Here is a 21,116-nt window from a genome sequence, read left to right on the forward strand (position 1 = left end):
GAGGAAGCAAGACATGTGCAGAGAACATGGCTTCTAGGAAATTTCTAAAGATATGTGAACTACGTCCATGTTCCTTGGCTATATTTCTCAATTGCACCAGTTCCTTATTAGAAATTGGTTTCCATGCCTTGATATTAGATTCCCCACCGTTCCTTCCTTGCCTGTACTCGACCGGAAAGGCTGTGATTTTCTGTGCTAGGTCCCAGTTCCCAGACTTTGTAGCTTCTATCTTAATAAGAACCCATGTGTCTATATTAATCGCATCAAAATCAGATTCATCAGAAGAGCTCTCATTGTCTGAGGAACACTGTGAGGGACATGCTACCCGTGAATTCCTTTTCTTTCGTTTAGAAGCATTTTTCACCGTTTTCAGTGACTGGCCCGAAGTTAGCGCTGTTGGGTGAGGGGTAGCCCTGGAGCAGCAGGGACCGGATTGGGTTGGAGGGGGGGACACCACAGGTGGTCTCTGATCCGTTCGGGTGGTAGGAGGGTTGGGTCAGGGGTTGGAGGGACGGGTGGGGGCAGGGGGGGTATGGGGGCTGTGGATGCACGCCTGGGGGATTTGGAGGTGTGCAAGCAATGCCACTGGTTTGGGATACGACAGGTGTAGGGTGAGCTGATGTTATTGCACATGTGTGCGGCTCGGCGCAGGAGGACAGGGTGTGGGCATGGCTCGGGAATGTGGTGGGAGGGGGCGGGAGGGCCGGGGCGGTCTCGGGGGGGGCGGGAGCGGGGGCGGTGACGGAAGGGAGGGCGGTCGCGGGGGTGGAGGATAGCAGCGCAGGGTTGGGGGGGGCGGCGGCGGCGATAACGGGACCGGGGAACGCGGCGGGCGCGGCGGGGGGAGCGGGGGGTACCGCGACGGAGCAAGCAGGGGCGGGGACCGGCGGCACGGGGGTACGCAACGGCAGCACGGGCGCGGGGGGAGGGGTGGTCGCAGCGGAGGGTACAGCGGCAGGGACAGGGAACGTGGCCCCCGAGGCCGGACGCGGGAAGGAAGCGGGGCCGGCGAGATGGGAGGCTGCAGGAAACGGGGAGTTGGGTAGCGCGGGTCCCGCGAGGGGGGGGAATGTGGGGGCGGCCTGCGTGGCTTCTGCCTCTGAGGTGGTTTCTGCAGTAAGTTCTGCAGTGCCCAGTGACTCTGTGGCATGGAAGGCACATTCCTCTGTTATCTTATCAGCGCAATTAGCATATGAAGAGGAAAGATCTGTTAGTTTGGAACTTTTTTCAGAGTTCGATTTTTCAATCGTTTTTGTTATTATATGAAATAAAGGTAAGAAGTTAGTAACAGAAAAGTCCTGTTTTGTTTGAGACATATAAATGGTGTTTCCAACTGTATCCCAAAAGGAATTTTCAGTAACTGTGGTCTTATCACTTTCAGGGAAATTCAGCACCATCCAAGATACAAATTTTTTAAGAGTCTTTTTTGACAGACTACCTTTAGAAAAAGTGAAGTTGTTAACAGATAAGGTTTCTACAATGGTTAAATATAACTCTCTCTCAGGTGTTGTTAGTCTTAGAGTGCTTAAACAAGTACCCATGATTTTCAAGCCCTTTCCACAGAAAAATGAGAAAAAAAGAAAAAAAACCGAAAAAGGTTTTTAGAGCACCCAAAGGTATGCGCGCAAACTTAATACTTACGTCCTTTGGGGTCAGGGGTCTGTGGAAGGGAGTCTGCTCCTCAATTCTCCTCAGACTTTATCTCGTCCAGATGTATTGTTGAGATTGTTGAGGGTCGAATTGAGCCTTCCGCAGAGAAGATTTTCTAAAACGAATAGTCCTTTCGCAGAAGGAGAGGCTTCCCAAACCGGCAATAACTGGAGGCCTTGAAAGGCTCCGATGCTCTGGTGACGCTTCGCTCCTGGGGGCCAGGGTCCGATGACACGTTTGGGCGGCCACTTAAATGAGCCTTGCTTGGTCGTATCCTATGCAAGCTGTTACAGCTCCAGAGCTCAGTCCCCAAGGGGACTGGGTGCTAGAAGCCAGCTCGCTCTCAGACCAAGGCCGCGGGTTAGCCCCTAGCAAGCAGGGAGATATTCAGCTCTTAGTGATTAGGCAGCTCTTGTGATTTCAGCTTTGCTTGCTAGGTAGCTCTTCCCTTGGCCTAAGGCTCCAGCAGACGGTAGAGAGAGGAGAAGCAGAAGACGCTGGCTGTTCCACGAGTATGGCTTTATTGTAGGGGTCCGTGAAGGGTCTCAGCTCTTCTTCTTCCGAGTTAGTAGGGGTACAGTATGCTACTTTTATACCCTTGGCCTGGATCCAATCCTGACCAATGGCAAAGGTGTTAGAGTGACCATAAGTGACCAATAGTAGGGTTTAACACAATATTGCCTTACATGGCTATAGGGATAAGGTACAAGGCGGATGTCCCTGGAGACAGGAAACTTCTTTGCCGCTGTGTCAGCATTCTATTCTCCAAGGGGCCCTGGCTAAACCTGAGGGGTTTACTACGGGCATACATCTTTCTTCTCTCATAGGGAGATTGATTCTTTCATTTTCTTTGGGCTGTGTGCTAAAGTCAAACTGTATTCCTCCGGTGGTCATAGACATTAGGTTAGCACTGGCAGTCTGAGATGCTTTTCTATATGAGAGCTTTTCAATATTATTGGAAAGCTGAGAGACCATCATCCTTCTGCACAGTACTGATAGGAAATGCATTTGGTGCTCTGAAGGAAATAATAATGATTTTTGGAGATCTAGTACTGGCTTTTGCTCTTATTGAAGTCAGCAGAAGCTTTGCTGTTGACTGCTGTGAAAGTTAGATTAGGTCCTTTGTTATTTCATTTTCATGTTTCAACATAGATGAGGATATATGCTGGGAGACAAACTGGGTTTAATTCTGACTTAGGGTGGAGAGTTCCTGTGGTTAATGTGGAGTGTGACTTTGCATCCTGATGTGTGAATTCTGTATTTTACATTCCCTGAGTTCAAAAAATCACTACAAGTTACAGGTGGTGGTGCAGTGGGAGCAGCATTGGCATGGACCTGGAACGTTTCAAGGGGAAAAACTTTTTTTAGTCACCTGGTAATCTGAGTTCTAAAGCTTTGTTGTAAGGTAAGCTTTTGTTCAAACTGTGTTATTACAGCGACATGGTGAGGATTTATTAGGAGAAGTGCAGGAAATTGATGCTGATAGTATTTTTAGACTCTGGCATGTCAAGTCTTTAGGTATATGATTTCTATTGCTGAAAGTGATGGCATTTCTCTGGCTTTGGTCACTGTATAACTGGCTAAAAATTGCATGGGACAGCATGATTAATGTCTCATGGAATGCTGTGTGTCTAATTTATAATTATTTTCATTGATGTATCATTTCTTACCTGCTGGTGCTATCAGAGCATGGTGGGTTTTGATACTTAGGAGCAGGAAGATGAAATTTTTGGCCAAGAGGGTATGGCAGTTGTGCATCAAACTTTTAAGTAAATGCTGAGTTTAACCACTTCCAGCTGAGGTGCTTTGTGCTGGTGCTCAGAGCTGTCTGTTTCCTACAAGTCTCTTAGATCACAACTGCAGATTTTGGAGTTGTGTGACACTTTCTGGGGTGGGAAGAAAGGCACAGTGATTCTTGCTAGTATGTTACAGACGTGATACAGGGCTCAAAGGGACCTGCTTTTGATCCACTTAGGGCCAGCTCAGCTTCTGCTACATGTTTTTGTCAACTGATGTGCAGAGAATTCTGAATGTCTTGGTGAGATGGGATTTTCCCTCAGAAAGTTCTGACTATGCATAATTGTGTGTTGCAGGACTGTTCACTTCAACTGAATCTGTGGCTCATGTTGAGGACACCCAGTTGTTTCCTCAGAGCAGTATAGATCCTAAAGATCATTGTGTTGCAAGAGTGCAAAACCAGACTATGGGAGTTTAGGATCTTTGCTGCAGCAGTAATGTGGTGGAATTAGCTTCAAATAACCTCCTCTGCTTGCAGGCTTGTGAAACCTTACCAGGCTTGTTTTCTCCTTGCTGTGCATGTGAATTTCTCCTTTATAGGGGCATGGGAGAGGGAAGGGGAGGTTTTGTTCCTTGTGGAAATTCTTGGCGATTTTGTTTCAGTGAAGAGTCAATTAATTGTGATTACTGGAAGGAAGGTTCACTTTTTGCTTTGCAGATCTGGAACTTCTGCTGTATTTCTGAGAGTTGTCTTTTATGTTTATTAGATACTGTGTTCAATTTACAATGATTATGTATAAAGGTTTTATTCTTACATGAAGCTGAGCAAGTGCAAGTACTTCAAGATGATTAAAAACTTCATTCCTTATTTTGGTTTTCCCTAGTTGTGTGTTACAGCACTTTCATTGTAGAGAAAATGGATTCTTTCATTTCCACCCCTATTATGGTAAGCCCTCTAGTTTGCAGCAGTGGTGTAGAACAGGGTATAATGATTCAGCAATATTTTACCAAAATTATCTAAATCATGGGGAAATATCCTGTTGCTTTCCCCTTTCAGATTGTTAGGAGGAGAAGAGAAGCATATTCTTTGCTATTTATCAAATAATTATAAAATAAATATTCTAAAACCAGAATCCTTTAGAAGTGTAGATGGAATTGTTTCCATTGGAAACTGGAAATAAATGGCTACAGGGTTTTGTGGAAGTTAGGGATATATAGAAGAGGCTTAAATATTTCAATAGCATTCGTCACATGTAAGTTCAGCTTAATTCTTAACAGGAGGAGCTTGCCATGTTAGACTCAATGAATATGACCTTCTACTCAAAAATCCATTTTCATATTGCAGTCCTGTCATGAAATTCATGCTACTGAATATGGATTTAAAACAATTCAACTTTTCAGGCCATGTTGCTTTTCAGCAAACACCCAATCAAATTGTCCTATATTACAGTGTTTTGACTGTGTGATGTATAATAATGGACGTGTTTGAGGATAGCACTATAGTCAAAATAGTGTGCTTAAATTGTATTCACTGAGTTAATAATGCAATTGCATTCTTAATTGGAAATAATACTCAAAGCATAATGGGGAAGTAAGCCTATAAAGTTGACTTTAGTTTCTACTAAAGAGAAATCTATCTTTATCCTTGGGCTTTCATGAAATGCCATTAGATCAGTAATTTTATCTGGAAATAATTCCTACGAATTCAAATAGTCTTTCTTTGTAAATTTGATGTCTGTGATCAGTATCCATTGTTGCAGACAATTTTGTCCCATTTTCTTTTTTCCAGACTTGTAGAACTTCCTGTAAACAATCTTCTCCTAGTAACAAACATGCTCACTTGAAAACTGCTTTTGTTTTCTTCTTTGTTTTCCTTTTTATTATGTTGGATACGGCTTTTATTTTCATTGTTTAGTCACTATGTCCTTTTTCTCCTCTATGAAAAGCACAAGATAAACAAAGCAAAAATTTGCATCAGCACTCGAAGTACTATATTTAGGGGAAGTAAACAGGAGTACATATGAAGTGTCTCAGAGATGTTTCTCCTTACTTTATATTAACAACTTTGCAGTGTCTTGTCTTTCCATCCTGTTTTACATATAAATACATTTTCCATAGAAAATACAGTGTGAATTTAGATAGTACTGCAGATTCTGTTAGTCTGTTTTTCTTGCAAAATATTTATAGAACCATTCTAAACAATATGTTGCTCACGTGCATTTGAAACTTGTTTCCATCTATGCTTTGTTGATGCAAACAGCTTCTTTAGCTGCCAGTGTTAATAAGTGTTCAAAGCATTCATATTAAACCATAACTTTTTTTTTTGCATTCCTTTGTCAAAATATGAAAAAAACATTGTTTCCAGGTAATAAAATGTAAGAGCATCAGAAAATGCGTGCTTAAGTATGTAAAACTTTGGGGCTATGATATTTCACTTATAGCTGTCTGGAGTGAGACTGAGAACTCTGATCCTTGGAGTGACAATGCATGGGGTAAAACGTTTGGAACTTAAAAAGACATTGCAATCCATTACAATCCATGCATTGAGGAAGGATTGCTTAAGTAAATGATTGGGAAATTGTCATCGTATGCTATAAATTATGCATCTCTTCAGGCTTTAGTCACCTTCCCTATAACAGAAAAGGGGTCACAATTATCTGTTTCAGACTCCAGATTTATTGATCTTCTGCTGAAGGAGAAGACAACTTTCTGCCTTTTCCTTTATTGTCCAAAGAAATGAGTAAGGCTTGTTTTCTGAAGAACAGGTGCTGGGGCACAAACCCCTTATGTTTGTTATGTTTGCCTGGGTAGAGCTCACTAGGGGAGGGACCTGAATTCAGCTCCCTTCAGGCTAAGACTCAAACCATATTCCTCTCATCTAAATAAGGAAACTGGATTTGTTGGGGGGGACTTGGGTACACTCCAAAATTCTGCTAGCCTTTTCCTAGCTTAATATTCCAAGTTGTTCTTTTCATCTTTGATGAAGCGAAACCATGACCTTGGACTACAGGTATGAGTGATTTCTTAGGAGATTCCAGTACCATCAGTGACAAGATGAAAACAATGAGTGCTAATACTTGACAGCCAACAGTGGTTTTCCAGGATACAGTCATAACTGTAAGGAGAAAACATGGGGAGCAAAAAGCCCAGGCAATACAATAATTCACAATAGTGTTTATTCTTCTCTGTAAGGAATTTAGGTCCAAGCACTGTCTGTTAGTCCAGCAGTGGTTTGCTTCCTGAAGTGACCATGATTTCATTCAGAAAGCCAAACTGCCTTGTATAGTTCCTTAGTTAAATCAGAGAGACAGTTATGGCTCAAAAATCTTGTCTGAAAGGAATCTGCATTATGTTTTTGTCATTTATGATATTTCACAGAAGGACATACTAAGCTCATGCATTAAAAAAAAAAAAAAAAACCTAGCTTTTTGTACGGACATAAATAAGTGTGAAGCAATAAGAATGATGCTTTGAGTTTAAAAAAAAGAAAACCATGCTTCTTACTCATAATGTGGTGTATTTACAGATGAAAATTAATCATAACAGGAAAACTTGCAGCAGTCTCAACATGCCTGCTACCTTGCATTTCCATTCTTGTTGACAGCTCATGGTAATTGGTGCTGTGGGTTGAGATAATTATTAATAAATACTGCTGAGTATTGTGAGGTGCTGTTTTACCTGCTGCTTTGAGACAAGCATCAAAACCTTTGTGAATAGGTTTAGACACTTTGTTATTTGTATTCAAAAGAATATAATGACTGTGGAATTCTGAGTTAACAGGTTTAATTGTGCACCATATGACACTGAATTAACTTATCCAGCACTTGAAGACACGTTGTAAAATATTCTTCTTTCTGTGGGGATGACAATAGTGTCCAGGTGGTTTGATTACCAGGTTTGTGAATGCTTGACTTGTTTTTAATCTCTTCAGCCTGACATCTTAGAGATTCAAAGCTTCTTCTAATATGTAATCCAGGGTTTGAAATTTATTTGAATGAGGTATAGATTTTGTATTGATCTGTATGATTATTAATTGAGCAACTCTTGCCATTCTTAATTGGCCTTTCACTCTGTGTATTAAATAATTTTGTGATCAGAAAGTTAACCATTGATAACTAAGCAAACTGGATTATTATTAGTAATAAACCTGGATTATTTTGATGTTGTGCTGAAAAAAAATCAGGTCCAGTATTAAATTGTATGGTTTATGTTGCCTTTCTCTTCATTGGCTTGATACTGAAGTTCAACAAAAATGGGGGGGGGGGAAGTATTAGTACTTTGAATTTTACATCTCTCAGTCCTAACATTTTTACAGGTTTCTGGCTGTGTTATGAGAAACACAGAAATCCAAATATAATAAGAATCAAGACACAGTAATGGCAAAATTGCCAGGTATCTAATTTTTGGGAAACAGTGTAGCTTCTGAAATTCTGGATCTTTTCCAGAAGTTGTATTTCTTTCCCAAGCCTTACCTGCTCCCCTTTTCAGTTGTGGCCCTAGGTGTTTCTTGAAAGCTGCCTCTCTTGCCCCAGGTGTATCTTCCATCTGCAGCTGATAGGCTGTTCATTTCCTCTAAGCATGTGCTATAAATTCATTTACCAACAACTATCTTCCATTCCATCTCCTCTTCCTGACTGTGGAACTTGCCCTCGAGTGAGTCTGAGAGCTCATAACTCAGGGTCTGTGAGCTCTATTCACCTGGGGTCTGTGGGGAGAGGAATGGAAGGTTTAATAATTCATTTCCTGCTAGGGAGAACTCGGTTACTCTGTTATGGAGTTGGTCCTGTCTCATCTCTTCCTGCAGTAAGGTCACAAGTTACCTTTTACCCTGATTGGAAATTTTGGTCCAGTGTTAACAGAAAAATCATTCAGAAAGCTTGCCTATTTTCATTCTAGTTTAATTATACAGAGGTTACTGCCTGAATTATGGGGAAAAGAGAAGAGCACTTCTTAGCAAAAAAACCACAAAATGTGTCACTATTTGAAGATACTGTATTTAATAAGTCCCATTTGTAACTGAAATTAATTTATACATTTTATTTTGGACAAAGGGAGAGGAAGAGAAACAGCTGTAATAATTTCTGAATGGATACAGCTGTACTTGGAAGGCTGTTTTCAACAGGTTTGAATCTGAACTGCTCTATTGCAATCTGTAAAACTTCGTCTCCCTTTGGTAGATGAAAATCTCTCTTGTGATATCTGTGGCATTCTTAATACTGTCTTGCTATCTTTTTCCCTTCCAACTTTCTTGACCTATTTTAATTCTAAAATGAAGGATCAAGAGTGTTTTGAGATGAGCAGATAAGATTAAAGTGGCAAAAGCAATGAATGTTTTTACTAATCAAGAAGTTGATTAAGTCTCAGGAAAGGCAAACTGATTTGACTAATAATATTCCAGAAGACATTGAGACACTCTGCCTAAAAGTCAGCAGATAAAGGCAATGGTTATTTTACTTGTAGAGAGGACATTGGTGAAAGAGGTTGGGGTTGCAGTGACAATAGCTGTGTTCCTAAAATGGATTTCCTGAATCAGAGCTTTCTACATAAGCAACAGTTACCAGAGAGGAAGCTGAGACTTTTCTGGTAGGTTTCCCAGAGGGATCAAGGCAAAATCATGGTGAGTTTACAAAAATTGAAAAATACCTGGTTTGACTTTGACTGAGTGTTTGCAGTCTTTCAGTTTCAGCTGGCTAGATCCCTTCTAGTTCTGAGATTGAATGGAAGGGCAATGAACACAGGACATGAAAGTTTTAGAAAACATTCCTCTAGTTAGGTGTAATGTATTTTCAGGAGCCTAAGTTTTGTCTAGTAATGCATCTGTTTCTGTAAACAGCCTGTAGAGTGAAGTAATAGGGTTTAGAAGCAGTCATTGCTTGATGAAGGAATATAATTTATTTCTTGTCAGAAATAATAAAGGGTCTACCATGTCTAGTTTATATTATTCAAACATTTTTCTCTTTTACTGTTGTGTACCTACTGATCTGTTAAATCAGTAGGTACACAACAGTAAAAGAGAAAAAGGAAACATTAGTGTCCTGGTTATTTGGTTATTACCTGTTATGGTTATTTCATGTGTTGCATCTGAACATGTGTAAGATCTAATGTTCAAACAGTCCTTCAGTCTCTCTTTAAATGCTGCAAGTACTTCTTCTCCATTATTTTAAATATATTTATGTGAACATCAGTTAAGCTCCCTTCTGCCTCAATTAAATGTGTTTAACAAGTAATCAGTCTGAATTAACAGCAGGAGGTGTCATGCCATTCATATATTGATGACAGATGTGTTCAGATAATTCTGTGCATGTATCTGGCAGTGAAGGGAATCTGCTGTGATTCACCTGTTTCCTGGGAGAAGACTTGGGGCACACATCATCTTAATTAAGCCTTTTTGCTTTAGGCTTCTGATACTTAGGATGAAGTTGAATAATAGCTCATTAGTTTCTGTGTATCAAATGCTTGTCCTAATGGAGCTTTTACATCTCATCTATGAAGAAGGGCCTTTGAAAGGAAAATCTTGAAAGATTGTTTTGCTAATACCTTAAGGGAAAGAGTGGAAAATGTTTTAACAAATGAATAGTAAATAAATTATTTGATTCCCAAAACTCAAACTCCAGAAATCAGCTGCTTGGAAGTATTCAATCTTCATTTAACATACACAGGAGTAAATATAACAGGGAATAGTTATGTGTGAAAATGTTTACTTGTTATGGATTTTATGTCAGCCTTTATTTTAATTTTTATTTAGTCTAGATTTTTAGCCAATTAGAATGTTTGCCCTTACAGTTCCCTCCCTGACTTCATTGTAATCACTGTTTTGGGTTTCTCTAAGATTGGACACTGCCCATTTGCTTAATATGAAGGAGTAGCTGGCAAATTGTGTGCCTATTTGTATGGGAGATTTGAATCCCCAAAGAGAGTAAAGCCTTGTGAGGATTAGCTCTAGTTCTAGATTTAAAAGTGTGGGCTGACTCTGCTGTGACTGAATGAGTTTGGAAATTGAAAGCAAATCTGAAACTAAATAAATGTTTTCTGTCCTTCACCTTTTTGTAAATATTGCACACCTGGGCAGCATTTGCTCACTGTCTGGTTTGATGTCACAAATGTTTATGCTGTAAAAACCTCACCAGTGGACAGTTCACTCAACCTCCTGGGAAAAGTGAAAGGAGATTTCCTTATGTTACTTGGGATTTATATATTTATGGCATATAATCTAGATGCTGTCTGATGAGACACTGGTGAGATAAAATAAGGAGCGAAAGATCTGACTGATGGTGCTGTTTGTGACTAGGGAATTCATTATTGAAATATTTTATTCTTTTCCAACAAGATGAATGGCAGAAATTAGAGACATTTCTTTAGAGATGTACTTCTGAACTTCATATAGAGGGCAGTTAGAAAAACTCTGTAGCTTTTGGGGAGCTGCAAGAACAAACATTATTTCTGCGATGGCTCTGCATGCAAAATCAAGGAGCTCTTATCCTTTTGTCATTAAGCAGTTTTGTCTTGTGATTACAGGTGTATTTGCTTTATTCTTTGGTGGTAATGTGCATGCAGGTGGGAACACCAGCCCACATCTTGCCTGTAGAAGGTAGGAATTCATTTTTACAACAGGTGCTGGGCCAACTGGCACCTGTGTTAGCATGGGATATTTTCTTGTGTTGAGATTGTGTAATTATGCTCTAATATACTCAGCTCCTGTTGTTGAAGATATTTTATATTTGATACATATAATTTCTGTTTCTTGTCTGGTAGTTTCAGGTGAAATACCTTTACTCTTGAGCGCAAGATTCTCAAAATGGCAGCAAGAATTGATTAATGGTTGATCAATGGTCAATGTTTTGAGCATCTTCAGGTCTAATTCTTGAATCTTAAGTGAAGAGCAGATTGTATCAATGTGCTGATATTAACATTAACCATCTGGAAGGTGCAGCTGAATGGAACATTTTTCTCTGCTAATTGTTTTTTCCCATACCAAGTGAATTTGCTAAAATGAATAAATGAAAAGAAAAAATGTAACTCTGCTTAGGGCAGGTGGGCCATGCAGTAATACGGTTTTACTGTTAAAATTATTAAACCAGTAAACTAGTAAATTAGTTGTGGATATGATCCTTCTCTAAAGCACACACAAATCCACACACATATTGTGGATGGTAATTTATCAAATTGAGCTGCTTTTAAGTAGAAATGGTTCTGTGCAGTTTGTGATGAACAGGGTTATTTTTTTGATATTGATGTGCTGGAATCTGACATAGTTGTTATAATAATATAAAAATATTATATAATATATAACTGTATTTTAAATAAGCTGACCTACTTATGTCTTTTTCCTAATGCAAAACTGAAAAGTTTTGAACTGATTCAAAATCAACAGTTAGTGAATATTGAATTAATTAATTTTGCACCTGTTTTATTCCTTAGCTTTTACTCAAGTTAACAGGCTTCAGCTCCAGAAGATCTGCTTGTTTTCATAAAAAAGAAAAAAAGCTAAGAGAATCCCAAAATACCTTTGTGCTTTCCTTCTTGAGGAAAAGCAGGGTTTAAAACAAGAAAATCCCTTCTTTCCATATGTTTGATTCAGTCTTGGAAAATACATTCTAATCCTTCATTCTGACAAGAGGGATAACATCATGTTGTTAAAATGACACCATGCTCTAAATAGTAAAAGCAGTGAAAATTTTTGACTATAGTTGTGCTGGGTCAGTAAATTTTTTTTGTCAGTCTCAACAAGGTGGTGCTCTCAGTTGAATCTAAGTTACAAAAAGAGGAATTGGACTAATATATAACTCCAAAAGAAGGTGTACAGTTGGCTGTATGAGTAGAATTTTTTTTTGTGCCATGGTTAATTTTGAAGTGTTCATTCATCTCTCTGAGGGAAGAGATGCCTGCTGTTTCAGTTGGTGGGAAAGTTTCAGTTTATAGGAAAGGTTATTCCAGTTTGCTACAAGCAAATGTTTGAATAGTTCTTCTTAACAGAGGCAGCTATTTAATGTCTTATTGCCAGGAATAAATAAATCCTGTAAAATTTGAATTAGCTCCAAACACTAGTGGAACCCACTTAGGTTTCCATTTCAGTTTTGTTAAAAGATGCATATTAGCCACACAATCCAAAGCTCACATTGTATTCCAAACTGTCTCAAAATTAAAGGGGATTCTCACGAAACTAAAATTTTACTGGAATGCTCTTTGGTATTGAAATACAGATTTGAGTTTAATGTGCCTAAGTCCTGGGCTGATAGTGTTTGGGGTTTGATCTTTTTTTTAAGATTAAATTTATGTTTCCTTCCTACTTTGCCCTGCCATTTTTAAGTGTAAGTCCCCGTATTTTCTGCTGGTGTTTTAGTATCTCTGCTTTGCTTGTGGTACTAATCCTGTCTCACAGGCTTGCAAGTCAAGTCTTGCTATGTTCATCACACTGAATTTCCTTTTCTCAGCATCAGCTAAATTTAATCACTCCCCTAAGCAGAGATGGAAATTGAACTTGCCTCCAGCCCACATCAGCTTGGCAAATTCTGGTATGATAGGAGTGAGAAAATGAAAATGGTTGCAAAACCTGCTGCACGTAATCCCTTAATCCAATATTGAGGATCCTTGATTTGTCTGTACAAATATCGAATGCTGTCACAGAACATAAAAGAAGCATTAAAAGAGATATGAACACTTCTTTTTGGGGAAAGTATTTGGAAGGAAAACATTTTTCTTCCACAAAAATCAGATCTGGGTGGCCAGATGTTATTTATTTGTACCATTATGATGTGAGAATTCATTTGATGATTGTTTCCTGGTCTTCCTTTCTTTGGTCCACAGCTGTCCTCTGGTTAGAGAATATCTGCCTTGTAACATTTTCAGTTGGTTTGAGTTTGAATGATGTGATTATTTTCTGTTCTTAGCTGTGTTGGTTATAGTCTCCCAGCATAATTTAGAGCCCAAATTCTGCTGGGGAGGAGAGGAGGCTTTTGCTGTATCTTTCATGGATGTTTGGGGTGTAAGCTTAAGTCTAAGCTTGTCCTGAAGCCTTTCCACTTGAACACACTAAACTGTTTTGCTTTTAAAATGTCAGGTCCCATCTGTGCCTATGAATCTCAGCAATGAATTTAATGTGTCTCCCTTATAGTCAGCTCTGGCAGGGCTAAGAACTGATTCTGAATTTAAATTGGTGTAGAATAAAAGAACACTGACAGAAGATCAATATAGAAGAAAGCACTCTCTCCCTATAATTAAAAAAAAATATCTGTTTAATGTGTCTTCTTTTTCCTTTCATACTTTTCCCCATGAGACTTCACAGAGGACTTCGGTGGCAGGAAAAATCACAGTTACTGCCTGGGCTTTGTACAAAAATTTTGAACTGCCTTGCTCAGTTCTCTGCATGTGTGGGACATTAATCTGATCGTCACACTGAGAAATGGCACTAGCAGCATCAGGTGACTGCTGTGTTTTTTTTTTTTTTTCACCTATAGCTTAAGTTTTCTGTGCACACTCTAGTTCCAAGCTTTTTTTTTTTTTGGATAATAGTATGGATCCTGACTTTGTTTACGAACACACTGAATTTCTTAGAATACCAGCTGAAAGAAAACAATTCTTAAATTTTCCTGAGCTTCACTAATGCAGTCTTTTAGGTCCCTAATTATCTTGATTGATTTTTGTATGATTTAAAAATTTTTGCTGAATTAAACGTCTTGATTTTTTTGTTTCCAATGCCAAAGTTTTTGCTGGAGTGCATTATGTTGTCTCGTTAATTTAGAGAAATTGATGTAATATATCCTTCCAAGTTCAAACTTTCCCTAAACAAAATTAGCAGTTTTTTAGTGGTGTGTGGATCATGGTGATTGTTTAATCAAACAGGGACTCATAAGCATATCTGGGTGCTCTCCTTGAATTTGAGATACATGTGGTTGTGTATCTCCTCCTGGGGCCTCTCGCTGGTCACAGTGACCCTGAGAAAAGTTCAAAAGTCTCTTTTCCCAGCCCAGGTGCTCAAAGAAGGAGTCAGAGCTCTTCAGTTCTCAGTCTCAAGGTTGTTTATTGTTCCTTATCTATAAAATATTTTCTCCTGGCCTGCCGAGGTCAGCTCAGCAAGCCAGCCTAAGGCACTCTGCCTGCCCCCAGGGTGGTGTTATGCCTTTATACTAAAAACTACGTGTACAATGTTTACAATTGCTTTCCAATACCCATCACCTATACTAGACAGTGAGCTTCTACTCTAAACCAATCTGTAAGTGCCAACATCACAGCAGAAGATGGAGGCTAGAAGAAGGAGAAAGGCTGCACATGCCCAGATTCCTCCATCTTGCCCCCTCCCCAGAACCCCCATTCTAAAAACCCCAAAAAATCTATTTTTCACCTGTAATAAGTTCACTATCATTCTACTTTGTCGGATCTCAGGATCTCAGTCCTGAGGTGCCGGGCCACCGAGACCACCCTTGGGGGGCTCGGGACTCCTGGAATGTTGCCAGAAGTGTCTGGTGGCTGCACTTTGACCCTACACAGGATGAGGATAGGAGGACTTCACCGGGGTGAATGGTGAAGGAATTAGTTAATTAGAGAGTGAGACACAAGGTTTAGGATTTATGTACAGGGGAGTTTAGAGAAGTAAGATGGAGGAATTGGGGTGTGTCCTGTCCTTCTTCTTCTTCTTCTTCTCCTCCATCTTCTTTGGTGATGGTGGCACCTTTGGATTGGTTATTACTGAGAGTGCACCGAGTAATAAGAATAAATGGTATTGGGGAAAAATGATAAATATTGTACACGTAACAATGGGTATAAAGATACGTGGCTGTCCGGAGGACAGAACAGTGTGCTCATGGCTGACTGCTGAGCAGATCTCTGTCGGGCTGAAAGAACATCTTTTAGATAAGCAATTAATAAACATAAAAACCGAAAGAAGAACTGAAGCCTCTTCTCGTCCTTCGATACGCGGGCTGCCCCAAGGCCACCCCGGGCCTTTCCAGGCCCCTCAAACAGCCGAGAAAACCTGACACTACTTAAAATTTCATGGTTTGTAATTCTTCATATAAGGTTGGTAATTGTCTTTTCCAAGGGCTAAATCAAAGGTACAGGGGTCTTGGGCTCTGTGCCAAGGTGTCTGAGCCCCCTGGGCAGGGATCTGAGTCCTCCCGGGCAGCCAGAGGAATTTCCTGGGTTCCAACAAACTTCTTCATAGGGTAGGGCTGCAATTCTGATAGCACAGAGCACAGCACTGAGCAATAACTGATAGATAGCAATTTAAAAATATATAAGTTATAGCCATAGGATTGATTAGTATTTCCAGCAAGAAAGTTAAGGCCATCATGAGTTTTGTCCTAGGACTGACAGGTAATTTTCCAAGATTGTTAAGGAAGGCTTTACATCTATAAACTCTAGATGTATGTACAGTTTTGCCTGTGGGGCAAGATATATGAAAACTAGAGTTTAGATCTGCCAGATCAGTGGTCTTAATCTAACATAATACTCTGTCCATGGTGTTATTTGCCTGGAGATAGTCTCACCCCACGTGCCCGTCAAGCTGTCCAAAACAATCTCCTTCCATGGTAGTGGCTCAGAGACTGAGCTAACAACCCTCATTCAGGGGTACACAGGCTGTGGTTGGAAGCTGCACCCACACAGCTACGCATAGCACAATTGGCTTAATGTGAGCAGAACTGTCCAGAGAGCACAGACAGAGTAGAATGTCAGCTTGGGAGAGATCAGTCAGGCATCCCCTCACTGAAATTGAAGCATGGAAATAATTCCACTGAAGCAGTGTGCTGCAATGAACAGGTATTGTGGCACCATGACTATCGGTTTTGGGTATTTCTCTAGTGTGGTCATAAAGAATACTAGACCCAATAAGGTCATTGTCCAGTGACTGCCTCATTTTGTTTGTGTAGCTTTTACTCCTTCTTTCCCTTTTGGAAATAAACCAGTCTTTTTGCTGAAACTGCTTATTCTTCCAAAGGACAGATGAGGTAAAAATGTAATCAATACTTGGTTGCTAGTCTACCTATGCAAATAAAGCCTATGATAACATGTTTCCTATGTTATCAGGAGCCATGGCCAATCTTCGATTGTTGTTTCTTGTGTTGAGATAGAAATGCTGTTGGGAAATTTTACTTCTTAACCACTATACACTACATGTTGTATTTCATTTTTTCCTGCAGAATAGGGAGGATGGATCACCTCACTGCTTTTGAGTTGCATAAAATGATTATGTGCTGTTTGCTTGGCATAGCATGGCCACTCAGCTGAGGACTTGGAAGCTTGAAGAAAACTAGCCACATAGTGTCTTGGGGAGGAGGAAAGGGGAAGAAAACATATCCTAAATGTCCTAATTGCTAGAAAATTGGAACCTAGTTTTGACTAGATCTTAGGTAGGAATAAAAAACTTTAAAATAACACACCTATCATCCAGTTTCTTCCCTGCCCCACCACCAAAGTATTCTACTACTCTGAGAAAGAGTGTTTTGATTCCCAGGAAGAGTCTCCTGAAGAGACTTCACAGGTTTTGGTAGTTTTCAGACAAGGAAGATACAAACTGAGTTTTCTCAGAAGAGGTGTAAAATACAAAATAATGCTGATATTTTTTTATCTGCTGCAGCTTTTAGGCTCTGTAATTGCCAAATCTTGTGTAAAGCTGGTGGGATATTTGATCAAATCTTCAAATTTAGAGATGCATTTTTTTCAAAAGAACACACAGATACAGCAGTTTTGGTGGTGTTTTTTTTCCCTTTTTTTTTGTCTGTAGATGACAGCCTTTTAAATTTATTAGTAATTTCTTCTCTATACATGTAGCTTAGAAAAAAAAAGTGTTGCTTTGCTGCTTTCTCATAGCTGGGTGCTTTTAGACTCCACACAAAGTAAAAGTGTTACTAAGTCATATTAGTGGTGTCATCTTGCCTTGGAATGTGGAAGTGTCGCAAGACACAGTTAGTACTGGTGATCACATACAGGTTGCTTTCTCATCCCTGCTATTAATGAATTCATGTCTAGTGGTGGTGTAAAGCAAATAGATCTCAATGATACCTTCAGCTGGAGCTTGCAGCTGGGATGATTCTTATTAACAGTAGTGGACAAGCTGAGAAATGTAATATAAAAGAGCCTGTGAGAAAGGGTGCCAAGAATCTGGGCTAAGTTGATAAGAAAAGGTGTGAAGACCTTCTGCCAAAGTGTGATTGGTGCAACAGCATTTTGTCATTATCCTTGGCTCAGGTTCTGATTCTATAAACTTCTGCATGCTGCTGAAAGGAAAGAATAAGAGATATCAGTAGTTGTGCTAAAGTGGTGTTAAACTCAGGTGTTTCTTCTCAGCCACAGAGTCTGATTTACTGTTTTCTTTGTTTCTCCACTGCTGTTGCGTTTGACTATCAGTGACTTGGGAAAATGGCTTTATTGCTGTTTCTTGGCTTTCTAAAGATATTGCTGTGGAGCTTGTAGCAAAAGACTGTGAAAGTTTAGTGAGCTTTGATCCAGACTCATGGAAAGTTAGTAGTCTTTTCCTTCATGTTGTCTTTGTGAAGTCCCTTGCAGTATGGGGGGAGAGGAGAGCAGAACACTGTTTTCCAGCAGCTAAAATGCCACATGAAGTAAAGTTATTTAGAGTGGGCAGGTATTTAAAACATTTGGAAAAATCAGTGTACTAATGTATTTTTCTCTGCTCCCCTGGACATGTTAAAACTATGTCAGATAAGCACTGTCAGCTTCAGGTTGTATTATGCTTTGAAGCATAAACATAAAGCTAATACATAAATTTGACCTCTGATTTTTTCAATGTAGTTTTGCTTTGTGTAAGAAATGGGAATTTCATCACCTATTTACCAGATTTATCAAGTTTTGAACTAAATTAAAGCAACCTGTATTCCTCAGAAAGATGCCTTCTAAGACAGGAGCATGTCAAAGCAGATTGCACCTACTCTGCTGCTCAGGTTTTCTTGCATATTTCATTTCCATGTTTGAATGACTACCTAACACATCCTGACTTTAATAAATATGCAAAGAAAATGAAGTGTTTAAAAACAAACAGGCTTTTCTCTCACTTTAAGTCTCAGTTTAGCTTGATCAACAGCAGTGAGATTATGCCAAATACTTGGATGGAGTTTGCCATTGGTTGCTCCAGCGTATGTGTTGAATGTTGTGCGTTGTGGTATATTATTGACTGTGGTGTGCCAGCAGGCAGCCAAAATAGTGTATATTTGGTGTGTTTATTTGTATTTGTCCGTGGATAAAAGAAGGTGGAAGTTTTATTTTGGTCTTTGTGATTATTTGTCAATGTCAGTACTGAATTACTTTTCAGTTACAGTTTTTGTGGCCTTGTATTCCTCACTTGGTTAGTGAGCTAGGGTGGAATTTTAAATGTTTCTGGATGTTCACACCAGGGGAGGTTGGATAACAGACAGAAATTGGAGCTGACCATGGTTTGATCTTACTGGAAGGTAAGGTTTATTAGCGTTAGTTGCAAGGAGTGAATTTTAGATGCAGCAAAGTCATAACATGTAACTGATTACTGAAGCTCATGGTTTTATGCCTGCCTAGGAGAGGAAGAGGCATATTGAGAACTCACTATTTCCAGAAAATGTTACTGAGATCTTTGGATGGAATAATTACAAATAGTAGAAATCAGTTCTGGACTAAAGAAGGAGCTCTCTGAAATGTCCAGATCCGATAGTGGTTTCTGTTTCCCCACTAGAAAGCTCAAAAATCTGGTAAAAATTGTGAAATAATGAGATTCCACTGGCTGTACTTGGTAAGACTTAGGTTTTAAAAGACTAGCAAAATTTTCTGCTCTGTTTTGCTTTCTGACACTTTTCAGCTGTAAACATATTTAATTTATAATGTTTTCAAGAATGTTCTTTGGAAAAATTACAGTGAATATTTTTCATGTGGTAAACTTGCTGTCTTATCAAGATAATATATATTTGATACTTTTGGGGGTAATTATTTTAACATATTAAAACATAACATTTAAGTTGTTGCCACTTAAATGCACAAAAATCTTGAGGTTGTAAAGAGAATGGTCTCTCCATGACTTTCTAGTCTTTTATCAACAGATCCTAAGTCAGCTGCAGAGTTTTCCACACTTTAAACATCTTTCAGAGATGTAGAGCCCAATTCCTAACTATACTCCCTCTGCTGAGTGCCCTAAAATTCTGTGCTCTGCGTATCGCAATGTTTTGATTGATTTAAGCATACTGCTAAGGAATCTGGGGGTGCTCTTAGCCACAGGCACTCCAAGATCTCAGCCCTGCATTTGAGGTGGGTAACAGAACAAACATCAGTCCCAGCAAGGTTTGGTAAGCACAGAATTGTGCTTAATTGGTGTCCCGAAGCAGAGACTGGATTCACAGAGATGTAGCTCATGGTGCACCAGAAGCGACGAGAATGAACTCCAGGGACGTTTGTCCTGAATCATCTGAGAGTCCTGAAGTCACATTTGGGGTCCTCTGCTGCTGACCTGTGCAGCCACTGCAGTGAGCACGCTGCACATTGATAGCTCTGAAGTAAGCTATTTACTTATAATTATTCTTTTTTTTTTTACAAAAATGCACCCTTGAAGTACTATATTGAGATGTATGATGGTTCTCCATCCCTGGTTCCTTATATTTCAGTAACTTTTTTAATTGAAAAGAGTTAATTTGAGAAGTAAATGCTAGAAAAACAACAGACTAACAGTCAACACGAAAAGCAGCAACAGTATGAAAAAATATAAATGAAAAAATTTTCAATGGGTAGTCATATACAAACTGGTTCCATCTTGCATCAGGAGTTGAGTGAGCTTGTTTTTTAAAAGTATCACACTTGGAGATGGACGTGTAGAGGTCTTAGTTTTAGAGACCTGTTATCTGTTGTGTTCACTGGACACAATAAAAAAAGATTATGTATTTTGAATTATTTAGGATAAAATCCTGACTTGAAAGACAGGAAGGAAAGCAAGGAAATGCCTGAATGTGATAGGCTGAGTTACAGCTTTATGTGAGCTAAATTTTGAAAAGGTGGAGAAAGTGAAGCGTATGGGATTGGTGATGAAAAGCTGTGGGAAGACCAGTTGAATTGGCTTAAATTCAAAACCTTGTTCCTGATGACATAAACTAACCTGAAGCATCTGTTCATGGATGCTATTAGATAACTTACAGAATTTCTTGAGTTGTATCTGAAGCATTACAGAACCAATACACTACTACAGCTCCCTGTGACAAGTAATAAAACATCTATGCATTTAAAAGTTATATAAATTGACTGACCGTAGTTTATGTGATGTGAATGTATGTTAGTTTTACAATGATCTTACTGAAAAAGCTTGGTGTGAAAATTAGGGATTGCATCATTCTTCATGAGTATAAATAGAGCAGTAAAGAGTCTTATTAACAGAACTCCTAGACTCTTTCCTCATGAGATTTGTTAGGCTTTGAAGATCAGTTATGGAGGATAAAGGTGTTATTGGTGTCAACCAAGTGCCAGAGGACGAGTCCCCATGCGGCATTGTGTCCTGAGGAGCAGAGCTTGTCTGTGCATGAACAGCTGGGGGTGCTGTAATTCTCCTTTCATGCTCATTGGTGCTATATGGCATCTTCCTTCCTTCGTTGCTTCTGTGCAGACAGGTTCCAGGGCAATACGAATTAATTAGAACTCGTTTTGACTAGCATAGCATAAAAGTCACAATTAGCAGTATTTTGGATAATTAGCTTCTATGCTAGAGAATTCCATGTTTGCATTTGGGAGACTGCTAGTTAGTAGAATCCTGTTAAATCAAAACCTTCGTGCCT

This window comes from Zonotrichia albicollis, chromosome W (genome assembly GCF_047830755.1).
Source record: "Zonotrichia albicollis isolate bZonAlb1 chromosome W, bZonAlb1.hap1, whole genome shotgun sequence".
Lineage (NCBI taxonomy): Eukaryota > Metazoa > Chordata > Aves > Passeriformes > Passerellidae > Zonotrichia > Zonotrichia albicollis.